We start from the raw sequence: 16,789 nt of genomic DNA on the forward strand, positions 1-16,789 counted from the left end.
TAATGCCACCATCAGCACCTCCTTTAGCCAGTACCATTATCATTAACACCCCTTTGTCCTTTTGTCCATGACATCTTTGTCAATCTCTCCTTTGCCTCCACCTATCACTGGCCGTCTTCACTAGCTCTACCCCCCTTAAAATGTATAAATTTCATCACATCTTTACTTCTCTTCAGCTCTGAAAAAGAGTCATACTGACTCAAAACGTTAACTGTTTTTTTCTCTCCACAGATGCTGTTTGACCTGCTGAGTTTTTCCAGCATTTTCTGTTTTAGTTTCAGTTTTCCAGCATCTGCAGTATTTTGCTTTTATATTCAAATTCTTATCCTCTTCTTCAAATCCATCCTTGGCCTTGTCCCTCCCTATCTCTGTAATCTCCTCCAGCTCCATAATCACATTGCGTCCTCCTGTGCGTTGCTAACTTCCTTCCACTATTGGCAGTCATCTCCAGTTCTACAGTTTCCTTTTACACCCCTCCATCTCTCTCTTTGTCACCCCCTCTCTCGCTCACCTCCTTTAAGCTCCTCACAGCCCCATCAACTGTCCCAACCACTCTTTAGTTCCGTGTCATTTTTTTTTGTCGATAAAGGCGCCTTATGAATGCAAATTGTTGTGGTTCTGCTGCTAAAACTGTCGATATTACCAGCCTACCATGACCTATTTATGATAAATTATAAGAATATACACTTGTGAACACTGCTATTTAAAATAATAGCCCGTACTTTAGAAAGATCACCGTCAAAATGTAATTTGTGCACACTTAAATAAAGCTCCACGCAAACGTCCGGGCGCTGGGACCCGGTGGAAGCTCAGGCGGTTGGCTCCGGGAGTGGGTCCGAGTGCAGCAGAGCCAGCGGAGCAGATCCCGGGGAGCCCGGCGGCGGCAGCGAGCTAGTATCAGCGCAGGCAATGTGAGCGGAGCCGAGGCGAGCCGAGCGGAGCGGCACTACGGTGGCAGCCGCGGATCGGCACCGGGACGGGGAGCAGGGAGAGCGGGCAGCAGAGGTAGGAGCAACCGGGCTAGTCCCGGGGCAGAGAAACACTGAGAGCCGAGAGTGTCTCTAAATAACAGAAATCAGGGGCTTTGTGTCAAATAGAAATCAGGAACATTGTTGTGTCTAATAACAGAAATCAGGGATATTATTGTGTCTAATAATAGGAATCAGGAACATTGTTGTGTTTGTAATAACAGAAATCAGGGATATTTTTGTGCCTAATAACAGAAATCAGGGACATTATTGTGTCTAATAACAGAAATCAGGGATAATATTGTGTCTAATAACAAATCAGGAACATTGTGCTTGTAATAACAGAAATCAGGGATATTGTGTCTAATAACAGAAATCAGGGACATTATTGTGTCTAACAACAGAAATCAGGGACATTGTTGTGTTTGTAATAACAGAAATCAGGAACATTGTTGTGTTTGTAATAACAGAAATCAGGGATATTATTGTGTCTAAAAACAGAAATCAGGGATATTATTGTGTCTAATAACAGAAATCAGGGACATTGTTGTGTTTGTAATAACAGAAATCAGGGATATTATTGTGTCTAATAACAGAAATCAGGGACATTGTTGTGTTTGTAATAACAGAAATCAGGGACATTATTGTGTCTAATAACAGAAATCAGGGATATTATTGTGTCTAATAACAGAAATCAGGGACATTGTTGTGTTTGTAATAACAGAAATCAGGGATAATATTGTGTCTAATAACAGAAATCAGGGACCTTATTGTGTTTGTAATAACAGAAATCAGGGACATTATTGTGTCTAATAACAGAAATCAGGGATTTTATTGTGTCTAATAACAGAAATCAGGGACATTGTTGTGTTTGTAATAACAGAAATCAGGGATAATATTGTGTCTAATAACAGAAATCAGGGACATTATTGTGTTTGTAATAACAGAAATCAGGCACATTATTGTGTCTAATAACAGAAATCAGGGACATTGTGTTTGTAATAACAGAAATCAGGGATAATATTGTGTCTAATAACAGAAATCAGGGACATTGTTGTGTTTGTAATAACAGAAATCAGGGACATTATTGTGTCTAATAACAGAAATCAGGGACATTGTTGTGTCTAATAACAGAAATCAGGGATATTATTGTGTCTAATAACAGAAATCAGGGACATTGTTGTGTCTAATAATGAAATCAGGGATATTATTATATCTAATAACATAAATCAGGGACATTGTTGTGTCTAATAACAAATCAGGAACATTGTTGTGTCTAATAACAGAAATCAGGAATATTGTTGTGTCTAATATCAGAAATCAGGAACATTGTTGTGTCTAATATCAGAAATCAGAGACAGTGCCCCTAAAACCAGAAATCCCCCAGTTCTAGATTCCCCCACAAGGGGAAACATCCTCTCAGCATCTACCCTGTCAAGCCCCTCATAATCTTATGTTACAATAAGATTACCTCTCATTCTTTTGAACTCCTTTGGGTACAGGCCCAACCTGTCCAACCTTTCCTCATAAGACAACCCCTTGGTCCCAGGAATCAGCCAAGTGAACCTTCTCTGAACTGCCTCCAATTAGACGAGGAGACCAGAACTGTATGCAGTACTCCAGGTAGGTACGCAGGTACTATATGTATGCAGGTACTGGATGTACTCAGTACTCCAGATATGGTCTGTACAGTTGCCCTGTACCACTGTAGTCCCTACTTTCATACTCCACCCTCCTCACAATAAAGGACAACATTCTATTTGCCTTCTTAATTACTGTACCTGCATGCTGTTTGTGTATCATGTGTAATGAATGACACTAGGATCCCTCTGTACTGCAGCATTCTGTAGTCTCTCTCAATTGAAATAAAATTTTGTTTTTCTATTCTTCCTTTCAACCTCACATTTTTCTGCATTATACTCCATTTGCCCAGTCACTTAATATTTCTGTCCCTTTGCAGATTCACAACTTACTCTACTACCTGTCTTTGGATTGTCAGCAAATTTGGCTACAAATGCACAATAAAGCCAGAGGACTGACCATCCATTGCATATTGCAAAGTGTAGCTGTTGCATAACAGACCCCAGATCCACAGGCAGCTCTCAGCTGGAAACAATCGATGGCCAGACTGTAGGGCTTTATGTAATAAGATGAGGAAAAAGTATATTAAACTAATAATTGAAATAAGTATCAGAATTAGCACTACCATGCTTCTTCCTTGCAGCATTGTGTGGGGCTGATGCACCAGGACACAGCTGAACAAACTCGTACTGTAATTAAAACTGCAAATACTGGAAACACTCAGCAGGTCAGGCAGCATGCATGGACAGAGAAACAAAGTTTGTGTTTCAGCTCTGTGATACTTCACCAGAATGTTGACCGAGCTGAGTGTTTACCAGCCTTTTCTGTTTGTCTTTCCGATTTCCAGCGTCCACAGTGTTTTGCTACCATCATGTTGTACATTAATCACAGGGATAGAACCTGGGGCTGCAGTACTCTGGTGGTCTAGTCACCTAACGGCCTGGTCTAATAATGGAGAAATCGTGAGTTCAAATCCTACCATGCCAAAGAATTTAAATTGTTTAAAATTCATTTATGGAATGGGGCATTGCTGGCAAGATTGGCATTTATTGCACACCCCTAGTCGCTGTTGAGAAGATGGTGGTTAGCTGCTGCCTTCAACTGCTGGAGCCACATATAAATGTGAAAATTATGGTGCAGTGCCCATTTGACATTCCTTGTGGTAAAGATCCTCCCACACTGCTGTTAGGGAGGGAGTTCAAAAACTTTGACCTGGCAGTAGTGAAGGAACAGTGACACATGTCAAAGTCAGGATGGTGTGTGGCTTGCAGGTGGTGTGTTTCCATGTACCTTGGTGTTCATGCTCTTCTAGGTGGTAGAGGCTGTGGCTTTAAGAGGTGTTGTCGAAGAAGCTTTGCTGAGTTGTTATATTGCATCCTTGCTGTCGCCTCTCGCTGTATTCTGCAACGCCCCCCCCCCCCCACCCCGAACACCACCTCAATCTTACAGTCAACCCCAATATTTCCTGCTTAATACAGTTAAGGAATTGTGGAAAATTTCAATATTGTTTTCACAAGGCATGGTTACAGTGGGACTTGCTATTCATTTGTTATCAAAAATAATCATAAACACCCATTAAGATATAGTTTCCCTATGGAGCTGAAATGAGGTCTGTGTCGATTGATTTGGATTTCATCCTATCAAAATGATGAAAACTCACTGCCATTTGACATCCCTTGTCCCTACCTTTTTATATTAAGAGATACAAGTTGGAACAGATAGGTCCTATGGTGTTGTCTGTTCAGTCATAATTATTCCCGAACAATCCTGAAATGAACCTCAGAGGAGATCTTTATCTATGATCAAAACAAAAAAATAACAAAGAAATGATGGACAGAGAGTTGGACACAGACAGACAGCCGCAGAGGAGAGAGTGGGCAGGGGAGAGAGCGAGAGTGAAAGAGAGATAGACAGAGAGGAATGAGAGAGACGGACAGGGAAAGACAGAGAAAGAGTCACAGAGAAGGAGATGGACAGAGAGGAAGAGTCTAAGAGACAGGGGGCTGAATTGTACGCTGGGGGCGGTTCCCCATCGTCCATATAAACGTCAGGGGAGCGCACGCCCCCCCACACTTTGCCTGGCTTGCCTTGCAGCCATTTAATAGGTGATGGGCTACAAACTGGCTTGAAGTGGACCTGCTGCGCCCTTTGGGGAGGAAATCCCGTCTCTGAGCGTTACTGGCCAATCAATGGCCGGCAGCTCTCTGGGCCCAGTAGCGGCACAGGGAGCACTGGCTGCTGCTGGCACTGCAGCCCGTCCCAGAGAGAAGCAAGCTGAGAAGTAGACTGGACTTTAAGGTAAGTCCCGGCTCTCATCGGGGCCAGGCTAGCAGGCCCCAGCAAGGTGAGAGGGATGAGGAAGATGAGGGTGCTGGGTGGGCAGAGTATGGAGGAGGGGAAACACATGGAAGGAAAAACCTTGGGTGGGTCTCTGATGGGTACAGGGAGCCTGAAAAGGAGGCACTCCCCATTACCCAGTCTGCAGCCCACCCAGAGGCGGGCTAGACAGTGGGCGCATGTGTCCCACTGCCATGGATAAAATCCCAGCAGTGTAGTTTGGAGGTTCTTACGTGCTACAAGGGTGAGTGAGCTGACTAATGTCTTCCCACTCATGGTAAAATTGCAGCGGGCTGGGGATGAGTGCGTAAGTGCTTGGAATGGCGCTCCTGGCATGGTGCCCAATTTTACAGCCCTCACTCCACCTGCAAAATTCCCCTGGGGCGGACATAAAAGTCAGAGTATAAAGAGAGAAAGAGGGAGACACATACAAGGCAAAGAGGGTGTGGGCAAGGAAGAGAGACAGACAGACAGGGCTGAGAGGGGCAGACAGGAAGAGACGGAGAGAAAGAGACAGAGAGGAAAAGTCTGAGAGACAGAGAGAGAGAAAGAGAGAGATGTAGAAAGAGAGGGATGGACAGTGAGAGGCAGCAACATAGAGACTTAGAGAGAGTCAGACAGCATGTGGGTGGGGGAGAGAGAGAGAGAGAGAGAGAGAGAGAGATGAGTGAGGGAGACAAAGTGAAAGAGATTACAACAGCATTATGTTCAGCTATATTGACCTAGGTGAGCAACTTGGAGAACGATTGCTGAAGTAGAGAGAAAGTACTTAAAGTGACTTGGGTGAGGTTCGTGAAATAGGGTGGCATTTGAGAACAGCACTTAATGTAAAGCTTTATCGCTTTGTGGACAAGTCAGCAAAGCGCAGAACTTCCTCTGTTTTGGAAGCTGCATATCCTTTATATTGTCCAGTAATTAATGCACGTGAATATGTCATCCCTCAGATGTAAAGGAGCACATCAAGCACGTGTTGCTCAGTAAAGAGCAAAGTGCTTCTCTGGAGAGTCAGGGATTTAAATATAGAACTGTTTTCCAGGTAACAAGGTGGATTCGTGTGAGGAGTATTTTAGTCAAACAACAGTCATGTTCATTTCTGGTAGGGGAAGTAATAGAGGAAGTGAGTGAAACTGACTATTGTCTGGCTTTAGTTCTGATCATTTATTTAAGGCTTGTTATGGCACTTGGGCTCAGTGATGTCACCACGTCTGCCTCTACCATTGGAATGAAGTTTACCCTTGCTCTATCATCATTGGTCGACTAACAGATATAAAGTCTTCCATTTTTGTAGCACCTTTCCCAGCTTAAGGAAAGCCCAAAGCTCTTTACAACCATGAAGTTTTTTGAAGTTTAGTTCACTGTTGTAGTGTAGGAGACATGGCTGCCAATTTGAAAACAGCAAACTGAAACATATAAGATTGTGAGGGGACTTGCCAGGGTGGATGCTGAGAGGATGTTTCCCCTTCTGGGGGAATCTAGAACTAGGGAACGCAGTTTCACAATAAGGGGTCTCCTATATATGGTGGAGATGAGGAAGAATTTCTTCTCTCAGAGGTTTGATAGTCTGCGAAAGTCTCTGCCTCAGTGAGCAGTGGAGGCTGGGTCATTGAATATATTCAAGGCTGAGTAAGACAGAGTTTCGATCTTTAAGGGAGTCAAGGGTGATGGGGAGTCAGGCAGGAAAGTGGAGTTGAGGCCACAATTAGGTTAGCCATGATCTAATTGAATAGTACCGCAGGCTCAAGAGGCCGAATGGTCTACTCCTCCCATTTATTATGTTCTTACCTTGTACATCAGTAACTAGATAAATGACCAGATGATCTCTCTTTGGGTGCTGTTTTCTCACTGTTTTCTCACTGTTTGTATCTTTCTACCTAGCCTATCTTGAAACCTTTCTCCTCTGATTCTGTTTGCTTCTCTGGTGTTGAAACCATGTTATCTGGAGATTAGCTTAACAAGCTGAAGTGAAACTCCTTTGTCTATTATTATTTTAATGGCAATATTAACTTATTTAATAGAGAGCTCATTATGAGCTCAATCATCAATTTTACGCACAAAATCATTTCAAGGCCTGAGTCTGTGTTGAAGATTGCCAGTGCTGTGATTCTTTCTGCCCCAATATGTACTGATGATCTTTGGCATTAACCCCGCTTCCTGGCTGAGCAGCAGACCATGCACCGCTGCCTATTCTCCATCCTTTTTTAATCAATGCATTTTCCATTCCTGGGCACTTTACAGATTCCATTCTGTCGTAAGTTCTCAGTTGATTGTATAGATGTAGATCAACGATGATATTCCCTCCTAAAGCAGGGTTAGACTTCATCTCTGACATGGTCTCTCTATTTCCTTTGCTATTGTGACTGAAGGCATTCTGTCAGTGGGCCTATATTTTACTGATCGCACAGCGGTCTCCCCTTCCATTTCTTCTAGACTGGCTATAGATGGTCTCAACCACTACTGGCTTTCATGGCACAACATTACTATAAAGTGGTCAAAAGTATTGAAGGAGGTGTTACTTTCTGCAGAGAGTGCCAAGAATGTACAACTCATTGCCACATCATGTGGTTGATGCAAATAGGTGCGTTTAAGATGAGGCTTGATGCACGTATGAGGGAGGAGGGAATGGATGGGATATGAGGGCAGGATAGGAGAGGTTATTAGAGCGAGAGGAAGCTTGTTTGGAGTATACCCACTGGCATGGACCACTTGATCCAGTTTCTATGTTGTAGATTTAATGTAATTCTGTATAATATTTTCTGCCATAGTCTCCTTCATTGACCACATCAGAGATGTCCTTTACTGCTCATTTTAACTGTTGAGAGCAACACTTGATAGTTACTTCAAAGGCAGCTGAACTGATGTAAAATAACATCAATTCAATCTGTTTTCTAAGAATTAGTGTGGTACAATCAACACGGATAAGCAAGAGATATAGCATTTGTATTGGACCAACATTCAAATCAGTTCAAAAACAAAAATACCTGGAAAAACTCAGCAGGTCTGACAGCATCTGTGGAGAGGAACACAGTTAAGATTTCAAGTCCGAATGACCCTTCAACAGAACAACTCAGTTGTTGTCCCTGGCTTGTTGTTAGAGAAAATGTTTGATTTACCTAACCTTTTGGTTTTGACATTCTCATTGGACTTAATAACAAAGTCAATAGTGCCTCGGGATTTGAGTCAGAGGTTGTGGCTATGAGTCCCTCTCCAGAGACTTGGCACACAATCCAGGCTGACACGTTAGTGCATTGATGAGGGAGTACTGCAGCATCACAGGTGCCATCTTTCAGGTGAGAGAACCACCTAACATTAGTGAAGTACAACATTAACCAAGAAGCAGCTGGAAAGATATATCCAAGAATTTGAAATCCACATGGAAAGCTCCAAAGCAAAGTCGGAACTCAGAATAAAGAAGGCTGGAATTTGTATACAGCATGTAAACAGAGCCAGGATTGGCCGATACTGAGAACAATCTTTATAAACAAGTAAAAAAGCAGTTGTCCTAGGTCATGGTGAGGTGACTTGGTTTAGAGAGCTGTGCCAAAAGGAAGAGGAGCAGGCACAGGGACCAGCAACTAGATTGGAAAGCCCGAGTAAAACAGTGGCTCGGATGGGAATGTTAAAAAGGCCAGAAAAAGGTGAACAGAATTGTCTAAGGGGTCGAAGTTGGGTGTAGTAGGTATGAAGAAAGGTAAAGCATTGGCTGATATAATAGGGAGCACACAATGACTTGGGGGCTAGAGCCTCAAGTACTGCTCGGTGAAGGGATCCATGTGTGTGCAAACTGAAGGTGGGAGAGGAGAGGCAAGAGAATGAAAAGAGGGGGATAAAAACAGAAAATGCTGGAAAAACTCAGCAGGCCTGGCAGCATCTGTGGAGAGAGAAACAGAGTTAACGTTTTGGGTTGAATACGACTCTTTTTCAGAAGGAGGGAGAGTTTTGGAAAGGAAGTGAATATAGAAAAGTAAGATTAACATGAAATGAACTGCAAGGTAGAAGATGAAAGGTTTTCTGGGAAGAAATCAAAATGAATGAGTGGGGGAGAGAAAGTTGAAAAAAAGCTACTCACAGTTCCTCAACCCTTATGCATCATTCCCTGCTTGTCTATACACGACTAGTAAAACCACTTGTTCACATACTAGACCCAAACCAGCCAATGTTGGGTTAGGTGTTCGTTTTGACTCAGTGGGCAGCTCTCTTGCATCCGAATCAGAAGGAAATGGGTGCAAGGCCCACTCCAGAGTCTTGACTCACATTCCGGTCTGATGCTCCAGTGCAGCGCTGAGATTCCATGGCATCATTTTGAAAAAGAATTAGTGAGCTGTTCTGATCAACATTTATTTCTAAACCGATGACACCAAAAGAGATTGATTGGCCAATTAATTCACTGTCTATGGAGTTGGCGTTTGCACATTGGCTGTTGCACTTCAGGTAGAATTCATTGGCTGTGAAGTAATTTGGAACATCCTGGAGGATGTGAAAGTTGCTATATAAATACAAGTTCTTTCTTTCCTTTGCTAATTTAGTGAAAATGTAGACCTGATTGTAACCTGTGCAAAATACAACAAACCATCTTTAATAATATTCCAAAGACCATTCATGGGAAACAGTTAAATGTTACACACAAACTCCAAAATCAAAATCCTAAAGCAAAATGGCTGATCTGATACTGCTGGCTGTAATGTTACTTTATCACTTAAGGTAATTAGCCTTCTCATATAAACGGATATCTGACTCCTTCTGGCAGAATCCCATAACAATGAGTTTATAACAAAAGTTTCCTGGCCCAGTAATATGTTTATTTTGCCTCTACTTGTTTCTGTTTACCTGTTGAACATATTGTGGGTGAACTGCAAGGTTTTAGGAAGGGGAACTCTCCCCTGCACCTGCCCCTGCCTCCTGTGCATCTCTGAGCAAGCTGTAATGGTTGCTGAACTAAATGTTGACCCTGCCCACACAACCAAGGAACAAGGGTGTTGGGGGGAGGGACAATGAGACTCCTTTTCATAAAACATTTTGGGCCAACATCAGAGACACCACCCAATTCATCTGGCACAGAGCCTAACCCTTTAAACATTCCCGTTCTGAAATAAATGCAGCTCAATCCTAACCCTAAAACCCAGGTTTACTGTCCATCCAAACTCTAGCCCTGAGACTAAACCTAACCTCCACCTTTAAAAAGAGTAAGTTCCCTATTTCTAACCCAGGAAGCTTTTATTCAGGAGACAGGTTACAAGGCTGTGGGGAGCAGGAACAAAGTGAGACGACATTGGCTGAGGGGTGGGATTAATTAATTAGACACTGGTGAGGGGTGGAAGCTTGAATCAGTTAAAGATAATGCTGAGTAAATCTCACACCAATCCCTGTGCTTATGTAAGTGACTCTAATCAGCACCTTCTCAGCATAAAGAGCGAGAAAAGGATGTTGTCTTCTTCCTGCCAAAAGCTCCTCATCTAAAAACTCAAAGATTAGAATAGCTTTGAGCACTTGAGATTCTCCCACTTGGCACTTCTCGAAAGATGTGATGGCCATTCTTAATCATTCTGGTTCCAATCGACATCTCTGCTCTGCTCCACAGCACAGAAATCCTGCAGTCTCTTCACCTTTGCCTTCCCTTTGGCTTTTGATCTTCTACCTGAGGCTACTCCTGAATGTTGATGCTGCTTTCGCCATAGTCTAGTGTAGGTCCTCTTGCTGTTCGCTCTTGGATCTGGCCTTTCCTGGGTCTGGCCATTTATCTAAAGCTTCCCAATCATCACCTCCCAACTCGAGCAATTTCCAAGCCCCTTCAATACTTTAGTGTTCACCTTCTCCCTGAACCCAAAACCCTGTAACCTGCCATAGCCCCTAGTTCCAGTATCTTTACACCCAAGTCAAAGTACTCAAGTGTTTGTGGCCCTCATTTCACAACCCACAACAATAACTTACATTTATATAGCATTTTTAACATTATAAAATGTCCCAAGGCACCTACAAAGAACATTATATAACAAGATATGATACTGAGCCACACAAGGAGATATTAGATCAGACGGCCAAAAGCTTGGTCAAGGAGTAGGTTTTACGAAGAGTCTTAGAGTGAGGTAGAGAGGTGGGGAGGTGTAGGGAGGGAATGCCAGAGCTTTGGACCCAGGCAACTGAAGACACAGCCACCATTAGTAGAGCATTTATAATTAGGGATGCTCAAGAGGCCAGAATTAGAGGAGTGCAGTTTTCTTGGAGGATTGTGGGGCTGGAGGAGATTGCAGAGATAGGGAGGAGTGAGACCATGGAAGGACTTGAAAACAAGGTTGAGAATTTTAAAATCAATGTTTTACTTGACTGCGAGTCAACTTGCGCAGGGATGCTAAGGGAACAGGACTTGGTGCGAGGTAAGACATGGGCAGCAGAGTTTTGGATGACCACAAGTTTACAGAGGTTAGAGTGTGGGAGACCAGCCAAGAGTGCACTGGAACAGTCAAGTCTAGAGCTAACAAGGGGGTCTAGTGGCGCAGTGATAGTGTCCCTATCTATGGGCCAGAAGCTCCGGGTTCAACTCTCACTTCAGGATTTGATGGCCACAGAAGGTGTGTTCATAATGTGGCCAAACAGGTTGACCATCAGCTGTAAATCTTTCCAGTACGCCTGATGGCAGGCAGTAAGAGTGAGAGAGTTACCTGATTGGTCACTGCAGAAGGCAACAACAAACTACTGCAGTACTTTGCCAAGCATAATCATGGACCAATCCAATGGAAGCCCATGGTCACCAATGCCCTCTTAGGGCATGGTACGAGGAGGAGGGTAGTTAATGAAGATGGGGAGTTAATGAAGATGTAATGAGGGTTTCAGCAGCAGCTGAGATGGGACAACATTATGGAGGTAGTAATAGGTGGTCTGAGAGTGTGAATAGGTGATCAGAAGCTCATCTTGGGGTCAAATAAACAGACATGTTTAATTTTTAAAAAAATATTCGTTCATGGGATGTGGGCATCACTGGCTAGGCCAGCATTTATTGCCCTTGAGGTTGTGGTGGTGAGCTGCCTTCTTGAACTGCTGCAGTCCCTGTGGTGTAGGTACACCCACAGTGCTGTTAGGGAGCAGGTTCCAGGATTTTGACCCAGCGACAGTGAAGGAACAGCAATATATTTCCAAGTCAGGATGGTGAGTGGCTTGAAGGGGAACTTCCAGGTGGTGGTGTTCCCATCAATCTGCTGCCCCTGTCCTTCTAGGTGGTAGTGGTCATGAGTTTGGAAGGTGCTGTCTAAAGAGTCTTGGTGAGTTCCTGCAGTGCATCTTGTAGATGGTACACACTCTGCTACTGTGCGTCGGTGATGGAGGGAGTGAATGCTTGTGAATGGGGTGTCAATCAAGTGGGCTGCTTTCTCCTGGATGGTGTTGAGCTTCTTGAGTGTTATTGGAACTGCACTCATCCAGACAAGTGGAGAGTATTCCATCACACTCCTGACTTGTGCCTTGAAGATGGTGGACAGGCTTTGGGGAGTCAGGAGGTGAATTACTCTCCTCAGGATTCCTAGTCTCTGACCTGCTCTTGTAACCACAGTATTTATATGGCTAGTCCAGTTCAGTGTCTGATCAATGGTAACCTCCAGGATATTGATAGTGGGGTATTAAGTGATGGTAATACCGTTGAACATCAAGGGGCGATGGTTGGATTCTCTCTTGTTGGAGATGGTCATTGCCTGACATTTGTGGTGCGAATGTTACTTGCCACTTGTCAGACCAAGCCTGGATATTGTCCAGGTTTTGCTGCATTTGGACATGGACTGCTTCAGTCTCTGACGAGTTGCGAATGGTGCTGAACATTGTGCGATCATCGGCGAACATCCCCACTTCTGACCTTATGATGGAAGGAAAGTCATTGATGAAGCAGCTGAAGCTGTGCTGACCAATCAGAACAGAGTTAGGTCATACAAGCATAAAATTACGGAGCACTGGGCCAACCATCATCTGGCATCAATATCTCCCTGTGACAGGACATTATGGCTAAACCTGTAAGAAAATTAAAAGTATTGCCGATTGGAGAGAAGATGAAGTTAATACAGTAAGTGGAAAACCGTGGTGTAAAGCAGAAAGTGGGCATCACGAAGGAGTGGACAAACACCCACAAACATTCATTCCCTCCACCATCGATACACAGTAGCAGCAGTGTGTACCATTGACAAGATGCACTGCAGGAACTCACAAAGGTTCCTTAGACAGCACCTACCAAACCCACAACCACTACCATCGAGAAGGACAAGGACAAGGGCAGCAGATACATGGGAACACCACCACCTGGAAGTTCCCCTCTGAACCACTCACTATCCTGACTTGGAAATATATCGCTGTTCCTTCACTGTCGCTGGGTCAAAATCCTGGAACTCTCTTCCTAACAGCACTGTGGGTGTTCCTACCACCACATGGACTGCAGCTTCAGAGTCAAATGGTTATGGATCCAAGTCCCACTCCAGGATCTGAGTGTAACAATCTAGGATGACCCTTCTTTGCTGTATTGAAGGAGTGCTGCACTGTCAGATGTAGTGTCTTTCAGATCAGATGTTAAACCGAGGACCTGTCTGTTTCTTGTAGGTGTGATGGGCTGAATGGCCTCCTTTTTGTTATCCGCCCTTGGCATGTGAGCATTGCTGGTAAGGTTAGCATTTATTGTCCATCCATAAATTGCCTTTGAGAAAGTGGTGCTGAGCTCTGTGAAATATCATTTTATGATTCTCCAACTCATCATCAGCCACAAAGAGATTAGTTGGTTATGGTGAAGTCTATGCACAGCATTTTCATATGGAGCAGGTTGATGGCAGTGGATTTTGATTCTTACTTTATTCAGGGTATTGCATGCTGTAGTTCACAAAATGAAAGTTGGATTGCAGATAACATGACAGTATGGATTATACCAAAAATAGAACACTGTTCTACGTTCTACTTGTGAGTTCTGCATCTGTTGAGCACTCTGTCTTATATTTTTCTCAAGCGTTTGTGGGAGCTTCAGTCACATGACTGGTAGAATATCTGAGCTATCGCACTTATTCCTCATCTGATCCTTTATCCAGCCAATTAATTGAATCCTTCTTTCATCTGCCCCATCCCCCATCCCTCCTGGCCTTTGCCCCATTTACCTTCATCTGACCCAACCCCTTATCCCTCTTTTCTTTTGCCCCAACAACCTCTAACCCAATGCACCCCTAGCCTTCCCCCCATTACCTCTGCAACAACCCCCATCAGCATCCTCAGGCTTTGGGTCCCTCCCATCCCAATGCGGCTTCCTGGTCTGTTCCTCGCATCTGCTGTTGTTTCTGCAGATTTCAGTCGGCTGGGAGTACGGTGGTTGCAGAGGTGAGGGGAGAAAGGGATAGGTGAAAAAAAAGCAGGAAAGGGAAGGAGTGGGGGAGAAAAAGTAAGTGAGAGGCAGAGAAAAGAGAGAAGAAAGAGAGGAGGCAGAGGGAAAGGAGAGATGTAAGGAAAATCAGGGAAATATCAAGGGCAGGATTTTATGTCCTGTGAGCGGGCATGCGGGTGTAAAGTAATACGCGTGAGAGTCAGCAGCACGCCCGCCGACAATTAAGAAGCTTATTAAGGCCTTTAATCAGTTAATTAAAAGCTCCTCTTCACTACAGTTGGCGGGCAGACAAATTGGCCAGGCGGCCTTTGGATTTTTTAGGAAATCTGATCCATGGGTGGGATGAGGTTTCCAACATTAATTTTAAAAAAAATGTTTTGACATAATTTTTATTACATTTATGCTCATATGAGTGAGTCCTATGTGGGAACATTTTTTACATATTTTCAAGTTCTTTATTTTTGTTTTTACCATTCTTCAGCTCCCTACTTTTAGGGGGCTATCAGTGTGTGCTCCCCCCGAGCACATGCACAGGCTTCTGCAGTCGCACTCCTCCCGCCCCCACCCTGGCAATGCTGAGTTTCTCAGCGTGCCTTTCACACTGGCTGGCTGTTAATTGGCCAGAAAACATGAAATCGTGGTCGGGGGCCGATCGCGCGTGGCGGACCGTTTCCTGGCTGCACCTGGACCCACCCGACAACCCGAAAATCCTGCCCCAAGGCAGAGTGGATGTGAGAGACAGGAAGAGCGGAAGAGGGTCTGCAGTGAGAGGCAAGCAAAAGAATTAGCAAAGGAAATAAAAAGGCAATTTCAGGGAGAGCATTTCAGGCTTTTGTTTTTGATCGATTTCACGGGAGCACAGCTAGCACACGGAGACTGTAATACTCTGGAACATGATGTGGAGGTACTTAGAATGCTGCTGACATTTGAGAGATTTGGCATTTGCTGTACAATCAGGAAGTGCTCACTTGATAAGTTCCTCCATTTAGTGAAACAACAAGTTTCTGTGAAACAAGTGTCTGTGAAACCAGGAAACAAATTGCTGCAAAAACAAAAATTAAAGTAATACATCGGCAGATACCACTTTGTACACGTTTGTCGAACTCTGCTGAGCCCCTCTAATGTAGTTGCACTTTGAATGCCAAGCTCTGGTGAAAAGTGGCAGCAACAACAATACATGTAAATGTCATCTCTATTGCAACTTTAATCTGATATAACATGCCTAAGGCGTTTCATTGGCTTGTAATCAGATGAAGCTTGACAGTGAGCCAAAGGAGATATTACGATAAGTGTCCAAAATCTTGATCAAAGAGATGTAAGTTTTAAGGAGGACAGAGTGGTAGAGAGACAGAGGTTTAGTAATGAAGTGCCAGAGCTTAAGGCCCAGGCAGCCAAAGGCAAGAATGCCAATTACGGTGCAAAGAAAATCAGGGATTGGCAAGAGGCCAGAATTGAAGGAACGTGGAGTTCTCGGGAGTTCTGTGGATTACAGGGCTGGTGGAGATTATGGAGATACTGGTCATAAATCTGGCTGTGTAGCTCCACTGGAGCTGCCACGATGCCAGAGGCCCTCAAAATGTCAGGCACATGCTTCCGTCAGCTTCTCACGCAGCACCCAGTGCTGGGAAAGGCCCCTGCTGTCAGATAGCCAAGAACTGTCACCTGGTCAAGCACAGCAGGCCCAGGAGGAAGAGTGAGAGCTGCTGCAGATCTCTGAAGAAGCACTATCACTTGATCAGGATACTGGGACAGCTCTTCAAGTATTGTCATGGAACCTTTTACATTCATCTGAAAGGGCGAACAGGGCCTATTCTTAATGTTTAATTGGAAAACCAAGCACTTTAGACAGTGCAGCACTCCCTCAGTACTGCAGTGCAGTCTCAGCCTAGTTTATGTGCTCAAATCTCTGGAATGGGCCATGACCCCTTGACCTTCTGACTCAGAAGTGCTCCCTCTGAGTCATGCCTGCATATCATGAAATTCTCAATTCCTGAACATAATGGGAGATGTGATCAGGTAACTGGATAGTCAAGTGGTTGTTTAAAATATGCACAGTTGAGAAAAGCCTCTCCATTTTTCAAATGGATGTTTTGTTTGCTTTGATTAGAGAGGTGGTGTTTGAAAATGTAAATATATTAAATTCTGAAGTAGCTTGCAGTGAGAAGACTAGGTGTCAATGAGAGGAGCTAATTCAGTGTGATGGATTATCAGGCAGACATTTGTTCTGAGTGGGAAAAGGAAAACTCTCAACATATTGGGTGTCTGCTGCTCAAAACTAACCAACAACGTGATTTTTTGATACGGAAGGTATTTGCAGTGAAGATTAGCATTGACCTTGAGAAGATATTGATGATATTTTGGGGAATTGGTTAATTGCCAGTGGTGATGCTCCCAGTATATTAGATGATGATTAGAGTCTGATCGCTGCTGAATTCTTAGAGCAATTTGCCCAAAATTATAAAATGGTTATGGCATGAAGGAGGCCATTCAGCCTGTCATGTCCTTGCCAGTTCTCTGCAAGAACAATTGACCTAATTCCCCCTCCCCTACCTTTTCCTGTAGCCCTGCAACTTTT

The 16,789-nt window shown here is 43.9% G+C and overlaps 1 protein-coding gene across 2 annotated transcripts in view; it reads left to right on the plus strand.

Moving 5' to 3' along the window:
• Nucleotides 1-897: 897 nt before the first annotated feature.
• camkk1a (calcium/calmodulin-dependent protein kinase kinase 1, alpha a) overlaps nucleotides 898-16,789 on the plus strand; it is a 335,074-nt gene continuing 319,182 nt past the window's right edge. For both annotated transcript variants that reach the window (XM_041197590.1, XM_041197591.1), the window contains exon 1: nucleotides 898-1,005. The gene's annotated coding sequence lies outside the window, so the exon portion shown is untranslated. The remainder of the gene's footprint in view (nucleotides 1,006-16,789) is intronic.

This window comes from Carcharodon carcharias, chromosome 10 (assembly GCF_017639515.1).
Source record: "Carcharodon carcharias isolate sCarCar2 chromosome 10, sCarCar2.pri, whole genome shotgun sequence".
NCBI classification, from domain to species: domain Eukaryota; kingdom Metazoa; phylum Chordata; class Chondrichthyes; order Lamniformes; family Lamnidae; genus Carcharodon; species Carcharodon carcharias.